The 26,944-nt window shown below is 37.2% G+C and overlaps 1 long non-coding RNA gene across 2 annotated transcripts; it reads right to left on the reverse strand.

The window, feature by feature from the left end:
* Nucleotides 1–26,910, reverse strand: LOC144244378 (uncharacterized). Of its 2 annotated transcripts, XR_013338927.1 has the most exons (4): nt 26,513–26,910; nt 23,876–23,996; nt 712–777; nt 1–402 (listed from the first exon to the last, which is right to left on the reverse strand). It is a non-coding gene; the product is annotated as an uncharacterized LOC144244378 (long non-coding RNA). The 2 variants fall into 2 exon arrangements; XR_013338926.1 differs by having other exon boundaries at nt 1–777.
* Between the last annotated feature and the right edge of the window lie 34 nt (nt 26,911–26,944).

The following is a 26,944-nucleotide window of genomic DNA, read 5'->3' on the forward strand; positions in this document are numbered from 1 at the left end:
GACAGCATTATGAACAAGAAAGCCAGCTCACCAGACCTAAACCTGCCAGCACCTTGCTCTTGAACTTCCCACTTTCTAGAACTAGGAGAAATACATTCCTGTTTATAAGCCACCCAGTCTATGGTGTTTTTTAGAGCAGCCCAAACAGACTAAAACACATGCCTCAATAAAATGAGAGGAAAGGTACAAATTTAGTGCACAGGAGGCAATGATTCATCTCTAGCAAGTAGAAAGCATTCTTAGAGTAGGTGAACTGTAAATTCTCAATGCCTGATTTAAAAGATATCTACAAGTGAATTTTTTATTCAGACAAAGAAATTTTCATAGCAACCATAGTTCATTGTTTATTTCTACAAATCTTCATATTCAGGGCAGGTAAGAATTCCTTTAAGTATTCACAGCCTAGGTTGAAATCAGGTTTTGGGGAGCATCAAACTTCTATAATTTGAGGGATCTTTTTTTTTTTTTTTAAAGTTTAGATAAAGTACAAGCAGGGAGGGGTAGAGAGATGGGGAGAGAGAGAATCCGAAGCAGGCTCTATGCTTGTCAGCACAGAGCCTGATGCGGGGCCCAAACCCACGAACCGCGAGATTATAACCCAAGCCAAAATCAAGAGCCAGGTGCTCAATTGACTTAGCCACCCAGGAGCACCTGAGGGGTCTTCTTTAAGAAAAAGCATATAAAATTATAAATACAAAATTAGACACAAACCTTTAAAAGGGCTTGTCCAGGTGAGGGACTCTGGAGCTTAAATGCATTAACTTCATGGTAATCCTACTTCAGAGGAGACAAAATAGAAATACTGATTTGTGAAACCTAAGTTAGAGGGAGGTTGTTGGTATCATTAAAATATTTGCTTTCTGAAATGGTTGTAATATGATTCTTTAAAAAGTATTTTTCCCTGCCTTCCTTCTGTCTGGACCTTTTAACATAATTGAATTTTTCTGGGTTTTACTTTAAAATAAATAATTAAACAACTTTTTTAAATTTATAAAACTTTACATATTGACCCATAATCCTAACATGAACATGGTTAGGAAATTCGAATAATACAGAAGATTCAATATGAAGAAAGCCTGTTTCCTTTCATTTTTTCAAATCCTTGGCCCTAAAAGCAAGCAATGTTAACAATTTCTCTTGTTTACTTCTAGAGAAAAATTGTATGTTAGTATATACATCTATATGAATGATTCTATTTTAGTACACTCTTTTACACTGTGCTTTCTTTTACTTAATTAAAATAAAGCAAGCATACAAAAGTGCATAAAACATAAATGTCCACTTTAAGTAGTTATGGAAAAATAAACATCTGTATAATTGCTACCCACATCCAGAAAAAACAAAACAAACAACACAACACAACAGAAATTTAGGGGATTTTTGGTTGACATTGCATTGAATCCATACATTAATCTAGGAGAGAATAGACATCTTTATAGTACTGAGCCTTTTAATCCATGAACATGATATATTTTTGAATTCATTCAGATCTTCTGTAATGACTTTTAATAGAATTTTGTCATCTTGCAAAAGTTTTGTATACCTTTTATTAGATTTATCCATATGTAACTATTTCTGATGCTATTCTGATGTAAGTGGCATCTTTTTAATATTCCATTTTCTTTGTTGCCAATATATAGAAATTAGCTGATTTTTTTCCCATAATAATGTTTGGATTCAGCAAACTTTCCTATTCATGTTCATGAAATTTCCTACTCATAATACTTTATCTATATATTCGTTTAGATTATCAGTGCACTCAGTCACATCATTTGCAAATATTGAGTATTGTTCCTTCATTTCTAATTTATTTGGTTTTCTTTCTTACTCTACTAAGTGGCTAGGACTCCAGTATTAGAAAAGAAGTTGTGTTAGCAGACACCCTTGTCCTGTTCCCAGTCTCAAAAGACTTTCTGTGTTCCACCACTATGTATATAGTGTTTGAGACAGATATTTTTGTCTTTTTTTCTAAATGTTTATACTGTTTGCTTGCTCATAATAACCTCTTATGTTTTTAACGTACACTAGATTTGTAGTTTCTCCTTTCATTCTGGATATACCTTCTCTCTTTTTTGGATCAGACATCACTAGAGTGTTTTATCAATTTCATTAGGCCTTTTAAAGAGCCAATTTTAGTTTTATTCATAGTTTCTATTATATTTTTTCTTTTTCTTTTCTTTATTATTCCCTTCTACTTTGTTTATTTTGCTGTTCTTTTACCAACTTCTTTACTAATACGTGAATTAGAAGCTCTACTTTCCCTATGAATACTGCTTTGCCTGTATCCCACAAGTCTTGATATGTATTACTATAATTGAGCTCAAAGTGTTATCTAAATTCCCTCATGGTTATTGTTTTTTAATGTTTATTTATTTTGAGAGAAAGCATGAGCACGAGTAGGGGAGGGACAGAGAGAGAGAGAGAGAGAGAGAGAGAGAGAGAATCCCAAGCAGGCTTCATGCTGTTAGCACAGAGCCCGATGCCAGGCTTTGAATCCACAAAATGTGAGATCATGACGTGAACTGAAATCAAGAGTCAGACATTTAACCGAGTAAGCCACCCACTCATCCAGATGCATAATTATTTGGATGTCCATTTCATAATTCCAAACATGCAGATGATCTGCTACCCTTACTGATTTCACATTTGCATTGCAATTATAGAACTATGTATGACTTAAATCCTTTAAAATTTATTGCGGTTGGCTTTTTGACCAAGAATATGGTTGAGTTTTGAAAATATTCTGTGTTTAAAAACACTTTATATTCTCCTGTTAGGTTAGTATTCTGCTTATGTCCATTGGGTCCTATTAATTGTGCTATTCACTTTAATGTATCCTTAGAGACTTTTGGCTGCTTGTTCTACAAATTAGTAAGTTAAAATATCCTATGTAGCCTTGTAAATTTATATCTCCTTTTCATTCTGTTAATATTTGCTTTACGTATATTAAGACCATGTTATTTACTTGACACAAATTTAGATTGTTATATGAACCTGGAACTGAATATTTTAATGTTCCTTATCTCTGTAATGGTTTTATTAGCCTTAAATTCTATTTTGTCCGGTTGGTATTAATATAGTTACACCACCTGCCTTTTACTTAGTGTTTGCATGGTATACAGTTAACTCTTGAACAATGTGGGGTTTAGGGGTGCTGACCCCTCATGCAGTCAGAAAGCTGTGTGCAACTTTTGATTCCCCAAAAACTCAACTACCAAGGGCCTGCTGTTGGCCAGAAGCCTTGCTGATAACATGAATAGCCGGTTAACACGTATTTTGCATGGGTATATGTGTTATATACAGTATTCTTACAATAGAGTAAAGAAAAGAAATGCGGGGCACCTGGGTGGCTCAGTTAAGCGTCTGACTTCTGCTCAGGTCATGATCTCATGGTTCTTGGGCTCGAGCCCTGCATCGCGCTCTGTGCTGACAGCTAGCTCAGAGCCTGGAGCCTGTCTTCATATTCTGTGACTCCCTCTCTTTCTGACCCTCCCCTGCTCATGCTGTCTCTCTCTCTCAGGAAAAAAAAAAAAAAAAAAAAATTAAAAATTTTTTAAAAAAATGCTATTAAGAAAATAATAAAATATGTTTATAACACTGTACTGTAAAAAATCCCCATACAACTGTACCTGTGAAGTTCAAACCTATGTTGCTCAAGCAAGGATCAACTATATTTTTCCATCTTTTTACTCTCAGTCTTTCTGTATCCTGTTAACTTAAATGCGCCTCTAGAGAACATGGTTTTGCATTTTTAAAAAATCTAGTCTAATAATCTTTGTGTCTTAAGTAGGGCATTTAGTCAATAGTTATGAATTACTAATATACTTGTGTTTAAACCTACATTCATCATCTTTTGTGCTTTCTATTTATTGTTCCTACTTGTTTTGCTGTCTTTTGGAGTATTTAAAATAGTTCAGTTTCCTTGCAATTAGTTTGGAAGTTATAAACTCTTTTTCTATTCTTCTGATCCTAAAACGTATAACATATATATATCCTTTTTAAAATCCAATATTAATCTTTGCCTTCTTTCCAGAAAGTGCAAGTTTCTTTTGAGGGTCATCTCCCACCCCTGGCTTCTTTTATTTATATATTTTAAAGTTTATTTATTTTGAGAGAGAGAGTCCAAACAGGGAAGGCATAGAGAGAGAGGAGGAGAGAGAAGATCTCAAGCAGGCTCTGCACTGACAGCATGGAGCCCAACACAGGGCTCCATCCCAGGAACTGCGAGATCATGACCTGAGCTAAAATCAAGAGTCCTACGCTCAAGTGACTGAGTCACCCAGGCTTCGTTTAAGTTTTTCTCCTTGATTTTCTGGGTTTTACTTCAATAATATGCCTTTTCTTTTTAAAAAGAAAAGTACTTTATTTGGCTTCTTAAATTATAGATTAATATCTTAAATCAGTTCTCAGAAATCCTTAGCTATTATCTCTTCACATATAATTTCTGCTCATATTCTCTCCATTTCTGGAACTCTAATGTATCCCAATGTATCCTTCATGTCTCTTGCTCTGTCTTCAATATTTTTAATTTTTAATTTTATTTTTTTCTTCCTTCATTGTGTTATTTCTTTTAGCCTATCTTTCAGTTACTCCTTCTCTTTAGATACACTCTAAAATTCATCCACAATTTTTATATTTTTAGTTATTCTATTATTTTATTTATATTTATCTTTGGTTAAAATATGTCACTTTCTATAGTTTTTAGTTCTTGGACAAAATTTGAAAGCTTGACTTTTTCTTCCATGACCATAGCATGCAGGGTGATATTTTAGATCATGTTTGTTATTAAGTCCGTTTCTTTTGTCTTTTGTCTGTCGTTTCTACCATAGTTGGCTCATTCTCGATTCTTCTTGCATCCTATTATCTTTGATTGTTTGCTCTTCATTTTGTTTGAAAATTAATTACAGAAATAATTTGAAGTATTGGATGATACTATATTTCTCCAAAGAGGAGCTTCATTTTCTTCTTTCAGGTCTGGAAGGGTGCCAATAGTCCTCAACCAATGCTTGAGGATTTCTGAGCCAACCAAATGATTCCAGTGCATATCCCCACTTTTGGACAATGCTTCTTGGGGTCCTGTCATAGAGTGGAAATTTTCACTAGGGTTAATGCATATTGGATTCTAACCCTAGATCTGTGACTGCCAAGTACTTGGCTTTTCCTCTCACCTCCTTAAGTTGCCTGGTTATAACTAGCAATATTTGTGTTAAAACAACATTCACTGATATTGTTCAGAGTGTAACATTTAGGTCAGCGTATCTCTGCTGTTTCCACTGTGATTTTCTTCTTATCAGAGCATTAAGCATACAAAAAGCAATGTGGCTCCCAGGTAATGCTGGAGCTTGCTCTGGGTACAAAAATATCTGTGGCTGACTACCAAGATGGAATGGTATTAGTCATCAAAAAGAGCCTGGACATAGCTTTAAATCCCCAGGATCAGAAAAGAATTCTTGGAACATCCCCTCATCCATAATTCAGTAAGATCTCCTCAAACGTTCCTGGACACTGTTTTAATTGTGTGGGTTCAGGAAAAATAGTTTACTAAAAATTCTTTTTTTTAGCCACAGAATAAAGTGCTGCTTCTGTCTGAGCTTCTTCCATTAAAGTTTTTTCTACACTATATGCCTCAATTTTTTCATTAGAACTAATTCACTGCATTATTTCTATACATAAAGTCATAGTGGATATGAACATCTAAATAATCGGCTTTTATTTGGCTTCTGACAGCTATAGCATTCTTGTTCATTATCTGAAGTCAGTAATCACAGTACTTTTCAGAGAATTTCTTCAAGTCTTTTGAAAACACAGGACAAAAATTTATTATATCAGCATTCTGTAAGACCACAGGGTCTGCTTAGTTCTGAACTTTTTCATTCATTCTCCTTTGACCAACCCAAAGCAGAAAGGAGAGTGGAAATAAATACACAGACACTGAATTTTCAGCAAACAGCTGACGTAGAAAACACCAAACTCCAAAATTACACAAATGCTACAAAACGCAAGTGAGACCAGAAGCACTAGGCAGCAAGCCCATTTAGGAAGTCAAGAAAACATTTTGAGAAAGAGCTGAGATTGAACAGAATCCAAACACTGACGAGGGAGAGAGAGAAGGATAGAAAGTGCCTAATCAGAGATAGGAGATCTTAGAAAGCACCAATAAAGTGCTTTTCTAGAAGCAATATCTCCTGTGAAGGCAAATTGTCTCCCTGTGGCCTGTGAATAAATGAGGAAGTCAAGGACTCTGTAGAACCCCTTCAGAACAGGATTAGGTAATGAGAAGCAGAGTAAGTGTGGTTTCATAGAGTTGCCATATTTTAAAGAAACAGTCTTTCGCCATAGCAACAGCAGAGAACCCATGAAAGATGATTTCCGTAAAGCACCCTGGCCTGCCTTTCTATTCCTGATTATAGTCCAGGAGAATTCAACTCATTCAGATAGGATTATGAAAGTCACCTGCACAACATCCACTTAATAATACAGTGAGCAAACTGTGAGACAGGATAGACAATTTTCCTACAAAAGATGGAAGTTTACCAGAATATTGTTATCTTAAATGAAATGTATAATTCTATATCCTAACATGAATTTGAAAAACTTACTGAAGCATTCATCTTTTGAAGTAAAAATCATAAAGAAGTAATAAAGATAAGACTTGGGTAGCAGGGAGCCAGAAAGCAGGTTATTAATGTCTACTTTTTATATAAATCTAATCAGAGAATTGGTTATTTTGACATTTTAGGAATACACAGTAAAGAATTAACCTTACTCAAAAAAGAGTGGTTTTGTTTACCTGGAGCTTTGGGCCACACTAAATAGTCTTGTGATTTATGATGGCAGCTTTGAGCCACTCGGAATCCTCTCTACCTCTGGAGGGATTGGATTCTAAAAATCTGCCACAAGGACAGTCAACCACACCTACGTAGCTGAGCCCCAATACAAACTATGGAAACCATGGCTCAGATAAGCTTCCCCCGTTGGCAATATTTCCTATGTATTGTTGCACAGCATTTCTGGAAAAGTAACACTGTCCATATTTCAACAAGGACAGCATAACTGGAAGCTCCACAAATGTAACTTTCCTGACCTCTACCCTGTGCACCAATTCCCTTGGCTGATTTTATCTGTATCCTTTTGCTGCAACCGTAACTGTGAGTGCAACAGCTTTCAGTGAGTTCACTGAGCCCTTTGAGTAAATTATCAAACCTAAGGGTGATCCTGGGAACCTTGAACTAAGAAGCTGGAGTCAGAGTAAGGTGGTCTCATATGGACTGCTTCCCTAACTTTGCAGGAAATTTTTAAGTTTTTGTCACAAAACCACATAATTAGATTTTGTGAATTTTTGCCACAAAGCACATAATTAGATTTTGTAAGTCATGCCTAAGGGTACGGTATCTTTTGTATTTATATGGAACAGGCCCTGATGAGTGTAAATGTGGACTATTTGTGTGCTTCTGTGAATCTTTGCTTGTAATACCAATAGTTCTTGCTACATTTATTTTAATCCTAGGTTATCTTTGATATAGTTAATATGTTTGGTCCATTAAAAAGCATTTTTTTTTTTTTTTTTTTTTTTATAATTTTTTTTTTTTTTTAACTGCTTTTGCAAAATTCCTATAAATAATTTAATCTGTCTAAATTATTCCTTAATGCCATAACATTTCATGATCCTTTNGACGGGGGCATCTAGGTGGCTCAGTCGCTTATCCATTCATGATCCTGCTGTTCCTGAGTTCTGTCCTAGCATTGGGCTCTGCTATGAGCAAGGGAGCCTGCTTGGATCCTCTGTCCCCCTCTCTCTGCCTCATCCCATCGCGCACAGGCATATGTGCACATGGGAGCCCTCTCTCAAAAATAAACATTTTATTTTTATAAATGTTTATTTATAATAATAAATCAGTCAATCAATTAAGCAACCGACTTTGGCACAGGTCATGATCTCCGTTTGCGGGTTCGGGCCCACAGCAGGCTCTGTGTGGACAGCTCAGAGCCTGGATCCTGTTTCAGGTTCTGTCTCCCTCTTTCTCTGACCCTCTCCCAAACGCACTCTGTCTCTCAAAAAAATGAATAAACGTTAAACATTTAAAAAATAAGCGAATTAATGATATGGTTCTGATAAGGAAAAAGACAAAATATGTCTATTTTTGTTATTGGTATGTAAGATTAACAATTGTCTAGCTGGAGAAAGTGTTACTCCTATACCTAGCAACCGTGACTTCAGGATATATGAACATAATGAGAAATTAACATTCTTTAGGGGTTTCCTATTCTTATCCTGTGTTGTTACTTTAGACAACTTTTGTTCTCTTCAATTCCCTGGAAGACCTTCCTTCTCAACCTGCTTGGCAAAAATCAGCCCTATGTCAGTCCAATCTTAGTTGACTGCCCCTGCCTCCAGAGTACTTCACTGCAGGTTCTTCTAGCCATCCTTAGCTAATATCAAATTGTCAATACTTTTTCTGCCCTCTTGTTTTAATCTCTAAACCAGCCTGCTATTTAACGAAGAAAATTGACACTAACCATCAGAAATTTCGTAGTTGTCTTGCGCCTACCAACAAAACCATCTGCATTCTGACAAACCTCACAAAGACTTCTTTGTTTTATTTTGTTTTGTTTATTACCTCTCCTCTCCCAAAGTTTTTTGTTCCATTAATTATCTTTCCCTCTTTCTTGTATCTTCAGCCTTTCTACAAGCTGCAAGTTTCTCCCATGTTAAAACAAACACTTCATCCAAGCCAGCACCCTTCCTTAACTCTAGATATTTACCTAAGCTCTCTGATTTCCTTAATAGTCTTTAAAAGGGTAGTGTATGTACACTTACATCCACTTCTTTGCCTCCCATTACTTCCTGTGTTTAAAAACTCTTCTTCCCTTTCCCCACTCCCATTATTGCTTGAGACCTACAAGATAAAAGTCTGAGCCCTTTATACGTTGGCCCCTGCCTGGCTCTGTAGTTTCTGATACCACTTCTCATGTTACGCTCTATACTTCTGCATGACCCAGCCACCCCAAACAAACCATACTGCTTAAAGGATGTGTGCTTTTCACCTGCTATTTCCTTCTTTGGAAATTGCCATCCCTACCTATTACACTATCCACTCTATTCATCCTTCAGACCCTACTGTGGGATCATCTTATCTCTGAAACCATACTTTTAGAAATTTGCAGCAACCAAGTAAACAGCACTAGGACTCCTCACCTTGAAAGCCTGCTAGGAATTATATTGCCATTGCACTGAATCTACAAATCAATTTGGATTCTTAATATGTAAAATTTAACTTTTTATTATAAATTATATATTACACTTGTTTCTAGTTTTTTTTTTTTTGAATGTGAAACTAATCTTGCATTTGTGGAAGAATGTCAAATTGATCATGATGTTACTCTTTTTCTGTGTTGCTGGATTCAGTTTATCAGTATTTTGTTTAGGATTGCTGCCGGTATATTCATGAGACACTGACCTGTAATTTACTTTCCTTGTAAAGCCCTAGTCAGGTATTATTATCAATACAGTTGCCAGATTTAGCAAATAAAATATGGAACACTCAGTTTTTGAAATTTGAATTTCAAATAAACAAAATGTTTTAGTATGTTGTTATCCTGTGCAATATATTACACTAGAACCTCATTCATCATTTATGTGAAATTCAGATTAACTGGACAACCCTAGTTACCAATGTTTTGTTTACTTCACAAGTTCACAGTGTTTCCTTTTTTTGTATTCTTTGGAAGACTTTGTGAACTTCCAAAATCTTTGATAGACTTTACCGGTAAGCCGCTATGTGCCTTGAGTTTTCTTCATGGGAAGAGTAAATAGGGACTAAAGTTATTAATAGATAAATTCAGATATTCTATTTCTTCATCTGTCAGTTTTGTTAAGATGAGTTTTCAAAGAATTTGTCCATTTCATATAAATTTTCAAGTTGATGATGATGTTTCTTTTAATGTGTAGGATCTTTATATTCTTTTGATATATTGATTCTTTTATGAATGTTCTTTTTATTTCTAGTAATGTTGACACAGATTTGACTTTTGACACTTGAGTAACAATACTAGATTTCTTTGGTTAATGCTTTTATGATAGATCTTTTTCCATCCTTTTATTTTCACTTTTTCAGTGCCGTACCTACAGTGTATCTTAAGCAGCATATGATTGGGTTTTGCTTTTGTAATCTTAGTCTGATAATCTTTGTCTTTTAACTGAACTATTTAGTATATTTACTAACTGTATTTGAATTTAAAACTACCATCTTAACATTTGTCTTGTATTTGTTTCATCTGTTCTTTGTTAATGTTCTGCTTTCTTGCCTTTTTAAAAAACCCGATTGAATATTTTTCTTATCATTCCATTTCTCCCTCTATTAGCTTATTGTAATTTTTAAAATGGACTTGTTTTGAGATAATTTTAGATTGTGATACAATTATAAGATATATCACAGAGAGATTCTGTATACCCTTTACCCAGTTTCCTCTTGCAAAACTGTAGTACAACCTTGCAACTGGGAATTGACATTGATATAGTCAGATTCAGAATGCTTCCATCACCACAGGGATCTTTTATCTTGTCCTTTATATAGCCACCCCCCCCCGCCCTTAACCCTCAGCAACCACTATGCTGTTCTCCATTTCTTTAATTTTGTCATTTCAAAACAAAATATAAAAAAAAAATACATGGAAGTATATAGTATGTGACATTTGGAATTGTTTTTCTTCTTTTTTTTTTTTAAATGTTTTTTAATTTATTTCTGAGAGAGAGAGAAACAGCGTGAGCAGGGGATGATCAGAGAGGGAGACACAATCTGAAGCAGGCTCCAGGCTCTGAGCTAGCTGTCAGCACAGAGCCGGACATGGGGCTCAAACCCACAAACTGTAAGATCATGACCTGAGCCAAATTGAGACGCTTAACCGACTGAGCCACCCAGGCGCCCCTGGAATTGTTTTTCTTGATTCAACACAACACTCTGGAGATTCAACTAGGTTGTTGCATATATCAACAATTTGTTCCCTTTTTTTTTTTTGCTAATAAGTATGGTTTGGATGTAAAACAATTTGTTTAACCATTTGCCTGATGAGGGACCTCTGGGTTGTTTATAGCTTGGAGATATTATGAATAAAGCTGCTGTAAATGTTCATGTACAGGTTTTTGTGTGAACACAAAAATTTCCAGATGTGCAATTGGTAGACTGTAGTTTCATATTTAGGTGTTTAAAAACTGCACCTATTTTCAGAGCAGCTGTACCATTTTACATTGTCAGCAGCAATGTGTGAGCATTCTAGCTTCTGTGTATTCTTGTCAGCACTGGGTGTTGTCAGTTTTTATTTTAGCCATTCTGATAGGTGTGTAGTGATCTTTCGTCATGGTTTTAATTTTTATTTCCATAATGGTTAATCACGTTGAACATCTTTCTGTTTGCTTACTCACCATCTATGTACCTGCTTTGATGAATTACAGTTCATCTCTGTTCATTTTCTAATTGGATTTTTAAAAAAGTTGTTGGGGTTTGAGAGTTCTTTATGTAATACAGATATTAGTCCTTTGTATTTTCTCCCAGTGTGTCACTTGGTTTTCATCCTGTCTTAATGTTCTCCACAGCCTGAATTTTTTTTTAGTTTTGATGAGGTCCAGTTTATCAGGTTGTCCTTTCATGGACTGTGCTTTTGGTGTTAAGAACTCTTAGATATGGATCCCAGGGATTTTCTCCTGTGTGTTTTTTCCCTAAAAATTGTATAGTTTCACATTACATTTAATTATATTGTCCAAAATGAATTAATTTTTGTGTAAGTGCGTAAGGTGTGACAGGCTGATGTTCATTCTTTTATTCATTCATTCATTCATTCATTTAGAACCATTGGAAAGAGCAGAGCATTGGGGCGGGGGGCAGGACAGCAGTGAGCCTGATAAGGGGCTCAAACTCATGAACCATGAGATCATGACCTGAGCTGAAGTCAGATGCTTAATTGAGTTAGCCACCCAGGCACCCTTCCCTTTCTTTCTTTCTTTTTTTTTTTTTTAAGCCTATGGGTGTCTTTTGTCAGTTGTGCAAAATTCTTGGCTATTATGTCTTCAAATATACCTTCCCCCCATTTTCTGTCTTCGCCTTCTGAGACTAGAGTTACATGAATGTTAGAGTTTTTCACTTTGTCACATTTATCTCTCATGCGCTTTTCTGTATTTTGCACTTTTCCTTGTTTCTCTCTGTGCTTCTGACTGGTTATTTTCTTCTTACCTATTTTCCTTTTCTCATACTGACAACTGTTCACCTTTTTTTTTTTTAATGCTCATTATTTGGGGTTCCAGGGTGGCTCAGTCAGTTAAGCGTCCAATTTTTTTAATAGTTTATTGTCAAGTTACTTTCCAGAGAACACCCAGTGCTCATCCCCACAAGTGCCCTCCTCCATGCCCATCACCCCACTTCCCCTCCCCCCACCCCATCTGCCCTCAGTTTGTTCTTGGCACTCAAGAGTCTTTCATGATTTGCCTCCCTCCCTCTCCCCCACTATTTTTCCTCTTCTTCTCCCCCATGGAGAGAAGTTCCTCCTAATCCTCCTATACATGCAAACATATGGTATTTGTCCTTCTCTGCCTGACTTATTTTAAGTGTCCAATTCTTGATTTCAACTCACGTCATGATCTCACAGTTCGTGGGACTGAGACCTGTGTTGGGTTCCACATTCAGAGTGCAAAGCCAGCTTGGGATTCTCTCCCCCNCCCCCCTCCTGCTTGTATGCTCTTTCTCTCTCAATAAATAAATAGGCTTAAAAGAAAAAAGGAACTGTGGCTATTAAAAAAATTATAAATGCTCATTATTCTTTCTTGTATTCATACTGTATTTTAGGATTATTTTCCTTCTTATAGTACATACTTCAGAAGTCTCTCTTTAGAACTAGTCTACTGATCCACAATTTTCCTTAATCTTAAAATATTTTTATTTGCCTTTATCTTTAAAGATAGTTTTACTGGTTGCACACAGTTCTAGGATGAGTAATTCTCTCAGCATTTGACAGGTATTATTTCACTGTCTTCTGGCTTCCATTGTTGCTATTGAGAAGGCTGCTGTCAGTCTATTTTCCTTTGTAGGTGAACTGTCTTTTCTCTTTTGCTTATTTGAGTATGATTTATCTTTGATATTATGCAGTATCTGTGTTGTAGTTTTCATTTTATTAAACTACTTGAGTTACTTTATACTTCCTAATTTTGAATTTATTTTTTATTTTATTTTTAATTTTTTCTAATGTTTAGTTTATTTTTTGAGAGAGAGCGAGAGCGAGCGAGTGAGCTGGGGAAGGGGAGAGAGAAAGAGGGAGACAGAATCTGAAGCATGCTTTAGTCTCTGAGCTGTTATGACAGTACAGAGCCTGATGCAGGGCTTGAACCCACAGACCGTGAAATCATGACCTGAATCAAAGTCAGACGCTTAACCGACTGAGCCACCCAGATGCCCCGTTATTTTTTAATTAATTAATTAATTTATTTATTTATTTTTAGAGAGAGAGAATGAGCTGAGGAGAGGTGCAGAAGGAAAGAGAGAATCTTAAGCAGGCTCCGTGCTCAGCACAGAGCCCGACACAGGGCTTGATTTCACAACCCTGGGATTATGAACTGAGCTGAAATCAAAAGTCAGATGCTCAACCAGTTGAGCCACCCAGGCACCCCTGTCATTATTTAAAAATTCAGCTACAAAATTAAAATAATACCATTTCTTGCCTTACTCTTTTTTTTTTTTTAGGACTAACCATTTTGGAATATTGATAAACTGTTCTATTTTCAAACTTTTCAGTTTCATTATTTATGTTTTCATCTCATTCTTCTGTGCTTCATTCTAGGTAATTTCAATAATATCTTCCAGTTTGTTAATTTTGTTTTCAGCTCTAATTGGTTTAGCCTGTTCACTGAGGTTTCAACAATTGTGTCCTTTATGTTTGAAGGATCCATTTGGTTGTTTTTTAGATCTTTATGATCATTCCTGATAGACACCCATTGCTTCCTCATCTTTATAACTTCACTCTTTTTCTTACTAAAAAAGGTATTCTTACTATTCTGAATCTAATGATTGTAATATCTGAATTCCTTGGGTGTTTGGTGCTGGCTTTCTTCTTCATGTACTTGGTCATCTTTGATTTTGTAGTTATATTTGGCTAATCTGTGATTTTTTTTCTCTTAAAGTTAATTTGGGATATTTTCCATAGTGAGGATTTTCATGTTTCTGCCAACAGAAAAAGTGTGCTGCCAACATACTACCATTATAGTTTCTTTCTTTAATGTCCCCAGTTCATTTTCCCTTATTTGTTTTGTAAACGACTGCTTTGGGCATTTGTTCTCATGGTCCTCAGATTTACTTACCACTTAAAGGTAGCAATTCTGAGTTTAACTCATGGTTGGTGTCTCTCCCTGGCCCTTATTTTGCTGGCAGAAGGAAATTCCTTAGGTAGTTCCCTTTTTTTTTTTTTTTTTTTTTTTTGCCATCCTACTGCATTAAAAAGAATAATTTACTCAAGAACTAATTTTTGGAGGAATGTAAAAATACCCAAGTATCTAGTTTATCATAATGCAGAAAGCTGCAATCACATGTCCCTCTTTTACATGAAAGATACAAATAATCCAGTTTGGGATCTGGGGATTGCCTTCAAGTAAAATCACTGCTAATGATTGTTTCATTCATTTAATTCAAATTACATGCCAAATGCTCTGTTAAAGGAGGAGAAAGAGTCATGTCTCTGCCCTCTTGGGACTAGTTGACAGCATATATACTAAATTAATAAGCAAACTAATACAGTATTACAGGAAGTGATTAATGTCATAAGTGTTATGAAAGAAAATTGGGCAGTGAAGTTTATATTTAAGCTTAAACCTGAAGCGAGGGAGCCAGCCATGATGAGAAAGAAGGTAAGGCCATTCTAGAGAAACAGAATAGCTTGTGCAAAGGGCCTTGAGGCAAAAAAGTTTTTGATGTGCTTGAGGAACTGAAAGATTATTTACATAGCTATAGCCTAGTGAGTGAGAGGGAGGGTGACTGGGGATGAAGTTAAAGAGACCCGAAGTGGGCAGATCACACAGGACACTGTATGTAATGATAAGGTATAGATTTTGTTTTATGTAAACCGTAGGCCATTGAGAGGTTTTATGCTGGGAAGTGATTGATCGGATTTGTTTTGAGGAGATCATTCTTACTATCCTGTGGTAGATAGATTGTGAGGGCCAACAGTTCCTGGAACTGGGAGACCAGTTCACAGTCTGTTGGTGTATTTTGTGGCTTGAACTTGAACTTGTGAACTGATATGATAGTAGAGATGGAAATAAGTAGAGACTCAGAATATATTCTGGAGGAAGAACAGAGAATTTTTTTTTTTTTTTAATATAGCTGAGCAAGCAGAGTGGCTGTGTAGGAGGAGATCACACCTAAGTAGTTATGCTACATTAACTCGTATCTGAAAGGCCATCATCCCACTACAACCTTCTTAGTGATATAGCTCTCCTGAGCTTCTTTACATGTAAGTTTTAAAATATCAAAGTGAAGAGGCACGTGGGTGGTTCAGTCGGTGAAGCGTCCGACTTCAGCTCAGGTCATGATCTCACTGTTTGCGGGTTCGAGCCCCGCGTCGGGCTCTGTGCTGACAGCTAGGTCAGAGCCTGGAGCCTGTTTCGGATTCTGTCTCCCTCTCTCTCTGACCCTCCCCTGCTCACGCTCTCTCTCTCTCTCTCAGAAATAGATAAAACATTAAAAAAAAGAATTTTAAAATATCAAAGTGAATACTGAAGGGGTGAGCATAGGCAAAGAACCATGGGGAATACTATGATCTTTCCTTAGAGGGAAATCCAGAAAGATTAAAACTAGAATGGCCCAACAGTTAGTGCTCCTCTGGGGTTTCTGATGAATTTATCTTAAATAATTTACTCTAGAAATAACTTGCCTTGTTGCAATGCAAAAGGGAAAAGATGCTATTTAAATGTTTTTTTTTTTTTTAATTTATTTCTAGGAGAGAGAGAGACAGCGTGAGCAGGGGAGGGTCAGAGAGAGAGGGAGTCACAGACTGAAACAGGCTCCAGGCTCTGAGCTGGCAGTCAGCACAGAGCCCGACGCGGGGCTCGAACCCACGAACCGCGAGATCATGACCTAAGCGAAAGTCGGACGCTTAACCGACTAAGCCCGCCCCGAAAAGATGCTATTTAAAAAGTTATGAAACACCAGCTAGGTATAACCGAATACCTATTTAACAGCATTAATAGGAGTTTATTTTTATGATGTAATCAGGCTGAGGAAAGATTGCTACTGGTATTCCTTCAGCAGTTCAACAATGTCAGGGTTGGTATCTATGATTTTCTTGTCTTTTCCTCATGCTAATCAGAGTAGTATTCTCATGGCTTAGCATTCTCATGATTGGTTTGAACCAGCCATATCAATACCATACTTGTAATCTAGATATTTCTTAAAGGAAGAAGGTTATGGGGTAGGCAATTAACAAAGTTACCTACAATGGTCCAGATTTAAGAAGAATGATAGAAGAAGGAATAGAACAAGACCATGTTGCTTAAAATTCTTGAAACATAAACAATTCTTTCAGAAGTTAACAAATGACATATAGATGGTAATGACAGTTTAAAGATAATCCCACCTTTGTAAACCTATGAAATAATATGTTCGGATACTCATTAAATTGACAAATTCACTCAGTAAATCTATAACCCTAGGACATATATATAGCAGTGTGCCAGGTCCTATGAGAGATGTAAAACAAGATCTACATTCCCCATCCAAGAAACTTCTAAACAATAATTCTTTGTATTATACTTTCTACATTATAAAACTCTTTGAAATCATAACAACTATGTGCAAAGGAAATTTTTATCTGATGAAGAAATTAAGAATAGCCTTATAGATTCCCGCCCATACCTCTCTGGCTTTTACCACTTCAGTGCTCTTGGGCAGATTTTTTGCTGCCAGTTTGTGCATCTCTTGTTTTCCAAACATGGAAGGGCAGCCCTGTCCCTGTGTAGTCAGGGCAATTTACGAATTCCTGAGAATTATTAACTTCCCATCTCAGCAGCCCTCACCAAATGATACCCCAGCCCTCTTGCCTCCCAGGTGGGATAACTTGGAGGTATGTTTCATACCTTTTTCCTGCAGTTTTCTCATGGGATTATGGTCCAGTCATTATCAGTGCACTTGCTGGCTTGATAAGGTACTCTTTATTTATTGTCTTCCCTTCTTTGTCTTATTTTCCCACTTCCTACTGCTGTTTCCTGAATCCTCCAGATAAACTACCTGCACTCAAATCCTTGTCTCAGGATTATAGTGGGCATTTCCACCAGCTTGTTTCCCCAATACCCACGCCTCCACTAAAATGCTTAGTTCAATGGGTGGACACAGGATTCAAACCAAGCCAGTTGGAATCCTTCCCAAGGAATTTTGTTCAATCTGAAATAGGGAGAAAGGAGCTCTCTTCTCTTTTCTTTTCTTCTTCTCCCCATCGTATTTTCAGGACAGTGCCTGGCATAAATGGGATCTTGCTAAATATTTGTCGAATATTCAATAAATACAATTCCTATAATTTGTTGCCAGCTGCATTTATGACCAGACATTATTTTAAAATACACGAAATACTCTTATAGTAGATCACAGTGTTATAGCATAATATTGCAGTTGAGAGCATGCACTCGGGAGCCAGAATATATGAGATTTAAGCTCTGCTAATTACCAGTTCAGCTATGCCGGTTGTGTCTGTTGCCTTTCAGCACTTTCTACCCTCTCCTCTGTAGCGTTAAGGGCACTGGAGTCCTGCAGATTGTTTCCCAGATTCACCTGCCAATTGGTCTCCAGTTCCATTCTGCTTATGGGAGATTAAGACAAAAGGAAGATGGAGGCATTTTTCCTTTCTTTGGTCTCCAGCAACACTGTGCTCCTCTACCCTGGCTCCAGGAGGTGGCTGTGGGGGTGTGTGTGCATCTGAAGGCGGCTAACTTCTTACAAAGCAGGGAGAAATGGTAGTCCTACTAATGCAACAGCTAAGTTCCAAGAGCCTCAGAAGCAGTGTGTGTAGGTTTTGGATACTACTACTTTTGCCTTTGTTCCTCCAGTGCTGCCCCTGCTTGCAGTTCCCTTTGGATAATAATACCTTCCTCCTTGTTGCTCTTCCAGGCTTTCTGTAAAGATTCCCTCAATAACATTACCTGTGAAATACCAAAATTGGTTTTTCTTTTCCTGACTGGATACTGATCATGTGACCTTGCAAGTAACTTTTTGCCTCAATGACTTTCTCTATAAAATGTAGATAATAGTATATTTATCTCATGGGCATTATTAGGATTAAATGAGTTGATGTTTTTAGAGTACTTAAAACAGTGCCTGGCACAAAGCAGACACTATGTTAAATAAATAGTATTGTGTATCATACGCTATTGCTCAATACAGATGGTGTTAGCCATTAAGTTTATAAAATCTGATGTCTCCACACACCTGTCACTTTGTGCCCCTTGCCCCATATCCACCCTTGTTGTTACTACTTATCACTATCACTTCCCTACCTGTGGCCTCTATGCCCTATCTTCTTTGCTCATCTCGTCTCATAGATCAGCATATATGGGGGCGCCTAGGCGGCTCAGTCAATTAAGCGTCTGACTTCGGCTCAGGTCATAATCTCTTGGCTCATGGGTTGGAGCCCGGCATCGGGCAATGTGCTGACAGCTCAGAGCCTGGAGCCTGCTTCAGGTTCTGTATCTCCCTCTCTCTCTGCCACTCCCTCATGCTCTCTCTCTCTCTCCTGAAAATAAACATTTTAAAAAATTTAATAAACCAGCATGTATGTTTTCCAGTGTCCTTTTCTCTCATTTGCTTTAGACATAATATAGACATTTTGGAAGCCCATAGGTTTAAATTTTTATGACGTTATTATATTTTAGGATGTGCAGTGCTATTTTGTGAATAGCCTTGTTTTTTATTTCATACTCAACAGAGAGAGCAGACTCAGATTTTAGGGCTACCTTTACTCCATTCCCAAGACCCTTGACCTAAAAGCCTCCTGGAAACAAAACAAAAAATGGGAGAATGAGATAGGCCTAGATGTTACTGAACAGACAGAATACTGCTGTGTCTTTACAAAGGGTGGATCATTGTCCAGAGAACCGGTTACAAAAAGTCCTAGAATGGTTGTTGAAGTTCTCTGCAAAGATCACTTCAGTTTTTACCATCCTGTAAACTTTCAGTTTGTCTTACTAGGCACAGAGTATATACAGGTATCCCACACTTTCTGAAAGTCTGTTACACCATTTCACTTTTAGGAAAGACCTATATCAGTACCTATTCTCACTTAGGGATCAAAAGAAACCCAAAGAGGATTTTTACTTTACAAAAAAAGCCATTATTAAATGATAAGCCTTTCATAAAAGTAAAGTGGTGTAACTTGAATTTTTGGAAAAGGGGGGGATACTCTTTCTTCCCTATATACTATTTCAGCTTATGAAAGGTTTCATAGGAACATTTTACTTTTGGATAATAGGGGAAACCCAAACTTTTTTTTTATTAATTAGTCCAATCTTCAACTATGCCTAAGTGCACTTTTCAATCTAATTAGAATTCTAGCTTTAAATTTAGATGGATACCTATAAAACTACATCTGAAAATTTCCTATTGCTTTCAAATATATCTTTAAATATAATCAAACTACTAAGCATAGTAACAAAATAATTTATTTTTATTTTTATTTTGGTAACAAAATAATTCAGAGGACAAAGTTATACCACTTTTATATTCATATTAATATGAAATTTTAGTCATTACCAAGCTCAAAACTATCATTGGCTATATGTAAGATTGGTATAGTATACCACGAATTAACTGGGAACACCTACAAAAAAGTAGATAATTTGAAAAGTACCTACAAAAGAATTTCCTATTGTATAAAAGCAATAGATATTCAGCCAAATACGGGGCAAACTAACAATGGTATTATAATCCAAGAGCTGCTGACACTCTTAACTATTTCCTAAAATAGAAAAGTAGTATTCACTTCCTCTCAAGTGATCCCTACATTTTCATATTGTCTTCTGCAGCTCTCATTGTTAAAAGTATAAATTTTTTTTACCATTTTGATATAGTGGTCTGCTAATGGAAACATAACTCTGGCTTAAAAAAACCCACTCCATCGAGGTACAATGTACATACATTTCACCCAGTGTAAGTGTACAGCTTAATGGTCTTTTTGTTAATATATACAATTGTGCAGCCATCATCTTAATCCAGTTTTAGAAAATTTCTATCACCTAAAGAAGTTCCATCATGCTTCTACAGTCAGCCCCTGCTCTCTAGCCCTAGAGCAACAGCCTTCTGCTTTGAGTGCATATATTTGCCTTTTCTTTTTTTTTTTAAGTTTATTTATTTTGAGAGTGAGAACGAGAATGAGAGCGAGAGCGAGAGAGAAAATGAGCAGGAGAGGAGAGGGGCAGAGTGAAAGGGAGAGAGAGGATCCCAAGCAGGCTCTGTGATGTCTGCACAGAGCCCAATGAGGGGCTCAGACCCATAAACTGTGAGATCATGACCTGACCTGAAATTAAGAGTTGGACACTTAACCGACTGAGCCACCCAGGTGCCCCTGTATTTGCCTTTTCTAGAAATTTCATGTAGATGGAATCATACAATATGTTGGCTTTTGTGTCTGGCTTCTTTCACTTAGCAAGTTTTTAAGGTTCATCCATGTTACAGTTTGTATTAGTGTTTGTTCCTTTTTTTCCTCCTCCACTCATTTCTATTAATGAATTGTATTCTAGTGTATGGATATACCACATTTTTGTATACTTATTCCTCAGTAGATATTTGGATTGCTTCTAGTTTTGGGCTATTACAAATAAAACTGCTGTAAATATTCACATACAAGTTTTTTTGTGGACATAAGTGTTCATTTCTTTTGGGTAGATGCCTAGGAGTGGAATTGCTGGGTAAATGCATGTTTAAATTTTAGAAGCTGCCAAACTATTTAATATGCTGATTGTACTATTTTACATTACATACATAATATATAAATGTTCCAAAATTTCCACATCTTCACCAACACTTGCTATTTTCTTTTTAAATTACAGCCCTCCTAGTGAGTCTGAAGTGGTAATCTTAATTGTGGTTTTCATTTGCATTTTCCTAATGATTAATGATGTTAAACATATTTCAGTATGCTTAACAGCCATTCATCGTTTTTTTGTTTTTTTTTTTTTAGCATAGACTAATTTAAGACCTGGTAGCCTATGTGTAGAAGGAAAATTTTTGTGTGCATGCAGGCACACACAGACACACATATACACATATATATAAACATACCTGTGTAACTAGCACCCCAAAGCATAGCATGCTGGGCATATGGTTTTATACATTTTATTAACTTTTATCACTTTTTGAATGTTTTTTTTTTTCCCTATGAGAGAGAGAGAGACAGCATGAGCAGGGGAGGGTCAGAGAGAGAGGGAGTCACAGACTGAAACAGGCTCCAGGCTCTGAGTTGGCAGTCAGCACAGAGCCCGACGCGGGGCTCGAACCCACGAACCGCGAGATCATGACCTAAGTGAAAGTCGGACGCTTAACCAACTAAGCCACCCAGGCGCCCCAACTTTTATCACTTTTTAATAATGAAAGACCCTTATCCCTCTTACCATTTGTGCTACTGTTATATATTCTACTTACACAGGTTATAAAAACCCACAAGACATTGTTATTATTGTGGTTTTAAACAAGTAATAGTCTTTTTAAATTTATATAATTACCCTTACTTGTGTGTGGTTTTTTTTTCCCCCTGAGGCTATAGGATCGCTTTCCTCAATCAGGACTATTGGCAGTGACTTCTTTCAGCTTTTGTTTGTCCAAAACCTTTATTTTGCCTTAATCTTGAAAGCTTTTCCCTTAGATATAAAACTCAAGGTTAGCATTTTTTTTTTATTCTTTAGCAATTTAAAGACGTCACTCAATGGTCTTCTGGATTTCACTGTTCTACTGAAGAGTCAGCACTCAGACTTACTGCTTTTTAAAATTTATGTCTTTTTTCTCTGCTCCTTTTAAGATTTTGTTGATAGTTTTCAAATTCTATTTATCTATTTATTTATTTATTTATTTGAAAGAGATTGAGACAGAGAGAGAGAGAGAGAGAGAGAATATCTCAAACAGGCTAGTGTGGAGCCTGAGAAGGGGCTCGATTCTACAACCCTGGAATCATGACCTGAGCTGAAACCAAGAGTTGGACCTAACCAACTGAGCTACCAAAGGTCTCCAGTTTTCAATTTTTTTATTATGATGTGCACCGGATGATATCTTATACTAAGAGGATTTGACCTTTCCTCTATTAGGCAGAATCAACCCCTCTAATAGGTAGAAGGATAAGGAGTTATCTTAATCCAGTGAAGGAATAAGCTATATGTATCCAGCCTGTGCTGTAAAGTTTTAGTAAGACCCAGTTCACCTCAGGCTCATTCCTGTTCTTCAGACACTGTTTCATGGCTTTTGAGGGCTTGGTGGTCTGTCGCCGTGTCCTTAAGACCTGAAAGACTATGGAAGATTCATTTCTGCTTTGATGGTTTTGAGTTTGTCTCTTTGCATTCCCACCTACACAGCTTCAAAACAATGACAAATATCTTCAAGAAGAGATCCGTCTTGTGTTTGTGACAGTCCCTCTCCCTCTAGCCAGACTTTTGTCCACTATGCACCATAAAACCTTGGGAGTTTTCATTTTGTGTTTAAAATCTGCTGGCAAACTTTTCTAGCTTTCCATACCACCTCAGAATTTAGCCCATGGAGGTGGAAAATAGGTCATTATGTATACTTAGGGGGTCCTCCAGTTTCCAACTGTGTTAACCCCACACAGTTGCCAAAAGCTTGCTGGATTCTCTTTCTGTTTTAAAAGTCCTTCTACTTGGGACAAGTCCGATTGATCCTCAGTTCCACACTGAAAATCCACAAATTGTTCTCAAAAATCATCAACACACCTAAAAAGAGCTCTTCTGTGTCTGGAACTATAGTTTGAATTATTTTCTGATTGCTTCAGTAGATCTACAATGTATTTAAGAACATGATTTTTGCAGTTTTTCCTTTTCCTAATTTTGGCTGTGGAGGCTTTTAGAAAATAAATAACTTCTGGTGGACATCTAGTTCATATGATTCATAAAAATAGGGTTTTTTTTTTTAAGGAAAACAGAATAACTTTGTTTTCTTACCATTTTTTATTGAAAATACTGGCAGTAGAATGAAAGGCTTAGCCTGGATTTTCATTTCTTCAAAAATATATTGTTGAACTACATCACTAAATTGAATGTCTGGAGTCAGTATACAGTTAAGCCTCAGAACCAGTGGTCTCCCCACAAGTGGATGTGCCTGCTTGATAATACTCTAGTATCCTTATCCTTCCCCTCTCACTCCTTTAAAAACAACCTAAAAATACTAAATTTCAATATAAGGCAAATTGCTAAGAAACTATTATGTGTACAGCGTATTGGTTTTCAGTTTTTTACATTAACTTGGCAATTTGAGAGAACAAGAATTATTTTATATGCAACTAATCCTATGGTAGAGAATATTATTTAATTTGCCTGATTATATTATTTAATCAAGAAATAATAAAAAATAATTATTGAGAGTTTATTATTTACTGCCTTGTGTGTAGGGGTAGGGAATTTATTAAGAAAAAAAAGAAAAAGGTATATGATATTCTCTTTTATCAGAATTTCCCAATCTGGTTTGATAATCAGATTATGAAAAGTCCACATATTTTTAGGATCGCTGAATAAAAAAAGATAGGAATTTCAATAGTTAGTACAATTTGGTGCATTTCTACATAATCCTGCTAGATTGACATTTTAGATAATTCCAGTTTATCTATAGAACAGTGATTTATATATATAGAATAGGGGACCTACCTTGGAAACAACTTCAGTCTTAACTCACAGTTAGCTTATTGCTAAGTATTTAAGTTGTTACAATGGTGAGAAGCTGAACTCAGGTAAAGTTTGGCAAATAAAGTTATCATACTGGCATTGCCTAGGGGGAAAGAAAAATCCCTGGTTAAATAATTTTACTGGAAGAATAAAATGACTAAGTAATATGGTATAATCTAAAGTTTGGTTTATATAATTTATTAATTTGAATAGCTATAAACTCTTACTTCATCACATACTGTTTTGAAATAATTAGGCTCACTACTAATTGGGACTCATAACCAAAGGATTTCCTACAACTTGAGTTCTTTATCTTTTAAAATTTTAATTATAATCTCTTGACCACCTAACAATTGCAAAAGTTAAAATATTTATTTTCCTACATTACGAACACATATTCACAGAATTATAGAATCATACAGTTTAAGAGCTGAATGGTGCCTTAGAAATTATCCCCCAAACCTCATTTTATAGTTTGTCAATCAAAAGCCTAGAAATGTTTAGTGTACTGTTCAAAATCACAAGCTCTTGCTGGATTTTACTTTATGCATTCTTTATGAAAAACATAAACACGTTCCTTTTCATTGTCTTTTAGGAAGATACATCATACTAACAATAAATTTAGAAAATCATTTTTAAAATATATGAAATTGATGTGTTCCAAAAAAGAAATGGCTGTAAATTTGAGTTTTAGAAAACAATCCTATTTTCCCATTTAGAACCATAACAAGAGTAGAAACAAGAGAAAGACCTTTAGTATTACCTACTTATAGGACATTTTAGTTCTCTGATCAAGTCATAACAGTATATCAGATAATTCACAATAGTGAACTAAACTTCTTGAGTATTTAACTCATCTTTACAGAACTGGGACTAGATTTTGTGTGTGTGTGTGTGTGTGTGTGTGTGTGCGCGCGCGCACACGCGCTACCAGATTCTGTATATAGTTATTAAAAAAAGAAAAAGAAAAGGGTGTTCTGTAACCAACAATTGTGTAGATTTCACTTAAATCTCACTTAAACTTTATTCATTTATCACTTTCCAGTGCTTTTTGATGTTACTTCTAGGCCAGGAAATATAGCCTAAGAGTAAAGTCTTAGCATCCAAAGTACAAGTAGATTAAATATTGAAATGTTTTCATGTTCTCCACTGTGAGGGAGTAAAGAATGGATATTGGTGTGAACAAGGTTGGTTCCTTCTCAGGAACCTTGAGGAAGATTCCAGGCCTCTCTCCTTACCTTGTAAATGGCCAACTTCTCCCTGTGTCTTTTCACATTGTCTAACCTCTATGCCTTTCTCTGGGTCCAAATCCCCCTTTTTATAAAAACACCACTCATTGGATTAGGAGCCTATCCACCTCCATATATTCTTCATCTTAACTGATTACATCTGCAATGACTCTGCTTTCAAATAAGGTCACAGAACTGTACTATAAAAGGCACATAAAAATCCAAATTAACAAATCATACTACATTATTCAAATAGCAACATACATTATACAACATAACATATATAGCAACACTTTTAAAATTTATTTATAAACTTAGTGGCATTAGTACTTTCACAACGTTGGGCAACAATCTCCATTTCCAAGGAAAATACATTTTTAAAAACCTAGTTTTTAAACGGCAAATCTGTTAAAGAAAAAAAAGCTGCTAGTTGTGAGTTATGATTGACTATGACTGCAGTACATAAACCAAATAGGCACAATCTAACAAATGCCAGTGAATTTACTGAGAAAGTAAGACCGAATATTTAAAATGTCTTGAAACCGACAGTGCAACACATGGGCCAATAGGAAAAAACAGACCTCAAAACGAAATACAACACAGAAGCAGCATACTAAGATGTCAGTGGAAGTTCTGCTACTCGGGGGAAAGCGGCTTGTGATGCCAGCAAGCAGTAAGGTAGCTATGGTGCGCTCCGACTAAAACCGAGGTTCTCAACCTGGGGCCGGAGGAGTTTGTAAAACGCTGCAAAAGGCGCTTGGCGAATACAAGCAGTTGGCGGGTGGGGAGCATTCACTGCTTTTATGGGCGTTTCAAGAGGATCTTCGATTTTTAAAAGTTTTTACATTAGCATATAAGAGACACAAGACCGTGAATATCGAGGTGACAGCTAGGCTACGCAGAGGTGGCGGGCCGACGACGGGAATCAAACAGGCTGACCAGCGCCCAGCCGGGCAGTCCCCGCCGGGAACCCGGACCCGGAGGAAGGGGGCGGAGCCAGAGGAGATCAGACCCGCTTCCGCCCCTTCGGGACCCCGGGGCGCCCTTGTTTACCTCCAGGTGTCGGACACCCGACACAAAGGGGGAAGGGAGGGAGGGACCTGCTGAGGGAAACTCCACCGGCGGGAAACGCCTCGCTCAAAGATCGTTTTGTAACACCTCACGAGAGGCGGGAAGAGCCACCCCCCCCCGCCCCCCCCNCGGGCGGAGCGAGGCAATCGGCCCGCTCCCCAGCCTCTCTCCATTTGTTATTTTTTGGACCCTGTGTGGGGGTCACAAGGCCAGCGACTACAGCTCTCAGGAGACAACACTGCGGGGCCGAACTGGGGCGGAGGAGAGACAGGACCTGGACAGTGGTCGGAGGAGGGCTAGGGCAGGCTGCTTCCGTTACCTTAGCGCCTGGAAACCTTGCCGCCGCCGCAGACCCTTTGAGAACAACCCTATTTCCACACTTGGTATTTTTAAATCTGGCGGGGCTTTCCCTTTCAGGCCAACCACTCCCCCCGTTTACCGCCCCAGCCAGTCAGCGTCAGGCCCGCCATTTTTCAAACCCTTTTCCCGCCGCCAATCAGGATCGAGCAGTACATTCCTCTCCTGACCGGTTCTAACGGGTCTGGGAGTTAACGACCTGGGAGACCCACCGAACCTGCTAGGCTGGAGCTGGAGGGACGGGCCTGGCGAGACACCGACCAATCGGAGGCCTCCGTGGCGAAGGGGCGGGGTCTGCAAGAGTTTGAATAATCACTAGAACCAATCAGAGAGGCGGGGGCGTGGCCTGTGGCCCGGCTCGTCAAGTTACCGTGGCGCGGAGAACTCTGCAAAA

This window comes from Crocuta crocuta, unplaced genomic scaffold (genome assembly GCF_008692635.1).
Source record: "Crocuta crocuta isolate KB4526 unplaced genomic scaffold, BGI_CrCroc_1.0 scaffold158, whole genome shotgun sequence".
Classification (NCBI taxonomy): domain Eukaryota; kingdom Metazoa; phylum Chordata; class Mammalia; order Carnivora; family Hyaenidae; genus Crocuta; species Crocuta crocuta.